We start from the raw sequence: 2588 nt of genomic DNA, 5'->3' as shown, positions 1-2588 counted from the left end.
GATCCGTGTCCTCTTCTGGATCTGGCTTGAATTTCTGACAGTTCTCTGTGTATGCACTGTTGCAACCATTTTTAAATTATCTTTTGCAAGATTTTACTTGTGTGTGATATTATTGATACTGTTTGATGATTTCAGCATTCCATTTAGTCACCTCCATTTAAAATGGGCAGAATTATGGATCTCTGCCAATTAATTGGCCAGGTAGCTATCTTCTATATTTCTTGGCATGTTTGCGTAAATGCCTCTAGTGCTGTTATCATTTTGTTGAAAGATTTCAGTTTGTATTCTGCCCACTCCTGGAACTTTGTTTTCCAACAACTTGGATCCCAGTACCATTGGTTCTCAATCATATGTTACCTCTTGAAATTGTTGAACATTAGCCATGTGTTTTTGGTACAGGGATTGTGTATTCCTTCCATATTCTTATTATGCTTTCTGTATCATTCAATATTTTCCTCATAAATTCTTTCAATGTTGCAATGAGGCTTGAATTTTTTCTTCAGTTACTTAAGTTTGAAAAATGTTGCACACATTTGTCCCTTTCAGTTTTCTAACTCCAGGTCTTTGCACATTTCATTATAATATTTAACTATATCCTTTCAAGCTGCCTTTGAAAATTTCTTTTCAGCTCTTTCTTTCCATTTGATTTATCTTATCTATGCTCATGAGCAAGTCTCAGAGTCTCTTCTAACAATGATTTAGGTGATGGCATCAATGGTAAAGTGGAGGGTCAGAGAAAAAGAGGAAGACACTCCCAAAGAGATGGATTGGCACACTGATGACAACAATGGGCCCAAACCTAGGAACAATTGTGAGGTTGACCCAGGGAGCATTTCGTTCTGCTGTGCTTAGGGTCGCTATGAGGTGATACCGACTTGGTGGCACCTAACAACAACAACATATGCTTATATTGCAAATAAATAACAAGAAGTTAAAAAATAATAAATCTTGCATATTTTGGTTTGCCTAACCAGCATGATTCATTTGTGTCTTGATGCGAATATTCAACAACTGTTGTTGTTGTGATGTACGATCAGGTCAGTTCCGACCCATAGTGACCCTATATAAGGTTTCTGCAGAGCAGCTGGTGAGCTTGAACTGCCGATCTTGCCAGTTCAAATGGCTTTGCAGTCTGGCATATTAACCCACAGTGCCACACCAGGACTCCTGGCTACATTCAAGAACTGTAGGAGTAGGTAATATGAATTAGTCACTATGCCAGGTCTAGGAATACCATATATTGTGGGTTAGGCATACAATTAAATGAGCTGTTGTAATATAATGAATATTACACAAGTTTTATTAATCCAGATAATTAATTTATTCCATTCTTTAAATAAATATAAACCATTATGCATTGCTTCAAAATACTGAGTGACTAGATACATTGCTTCATGTTGAGTGTCAATACTAAATATGAGTATATTGCAAGGTAGGTGCTATAGACAAACAAGAACAAAGAAACTGCTATGATAGTTACAGGATGCTATGAGAATATAGGTTATTCATGGAACCCAATTTCATAGTCCAGAAAATTTACAAGGAAAGGAAGTAACATATTAGGTCAAATTTGGAGCACAAATGTATTTATCCAGGTAAGTAGGGAAAACGGATGCTGAAAAAGAGTATGGACTAATGAAGAAACTGGAATAGCTTTAATAGTTATCCCAACAGAATAAAATTGGGCCTATTCTCCATGGTCCTTAACTCAAGTCTGTGGTAATGTGCTTATGGGATCATCACTGAAACATCTGGTCTCAGGGTGACCACTTACTTGTATTGCTAGAGAAGATTAAACTAGGTTTCTTGTTGCTCACGAGTTATTTGAGACATTGCAGTCATATGGCATTAAATTCTCTTTTAAAAGGAAACAAAAAAAAAAAAAAAAAAAGAGAAATGAGTATTCCAAAGAAACCTCATATAAAGAGTGGTTAAATTAATCTCAAATGCAGAAAAATTTACTCATAAGAAAGGTGCTCATAATTATAGTGCATTTAAAAAATAATTTCCAAAAGAAATAATAGGGTGTTTTGTTAAGTAATTATTATTTAACCATCCCCCTGCTTGCTTTCTCAAATTTGTATTGATGAATCCATGTCTCATCACCAGTACTGACTTTTTAAAGAAACTTTTACTTTCCTTCTAGTGTAGGTCAAAATTTTGTTTTCAGATGTCCAAACACTTCTGTTTATGCCCCTCCTAGAGTTGTTTGGGTACTCATCTTGCACAAACTTTTCAAAATGCAAGTTTACCATGGTTTGTTTCATAGACATAGCCATGGCTGTTTTGCTACATAATCTACTGTCACTTGTCTATGAAAAAGAATCATTTCACATGAACACTCAATGTTGTCATTAGCCATGGACAAGCAATTTATTATACCCAGAGTGTGGATATTTTTAATGCACTCTTATGTGTGTGTGTGTTGTTATGAGCTATCAAGTCACTTCTAACTCATAGCAACCCTGTATAGGGTTTCCAAGGAGCAACTGAACTTTGAGGTTCAAACTGACCTTGCGGTCCAGTGCATAACATACAGAACCCTACCAGAATGTCTCTCTCTCTCTCTCTCTCTCTCTCTCTCTCTC

The 2588-nt window shown here is 36.0% G+C and overlaps 1 pseudogene; it reads left to right on the top strand.

Moving 5' to 3' along the window:
• The first annotated feature begins 1416 nt into the window (after positions 1 to 1416).
• Positions 1417 to 2588, top strand: part of LOC102836081 — a 161789-nt pseudogene continuing 160617 nt past the window's right edge.

Source organism: Chrysochloris asiatica, unplaced genomic scaffold (genome assembly GCF_000296735.1).
Source record: "Chrysochloris asiatica unplaced genomic scaffold, ChrAsi1.0 scaffold00066, whole genome shotgun sequence".
In the NCBI taxonomy this organism is placed as follows: Eukaryota; Metazoa; Chordata; class Mammalia; order Afrosoricida; family Chrysochloridae; genus Chrysochloris; species Chrysochloris asiatica.
The sequence above is the reverse complement of the archived record's forward strand: the minus strand, read 5'-3'. Positions and strand labels throughout refer to the sequence as shown.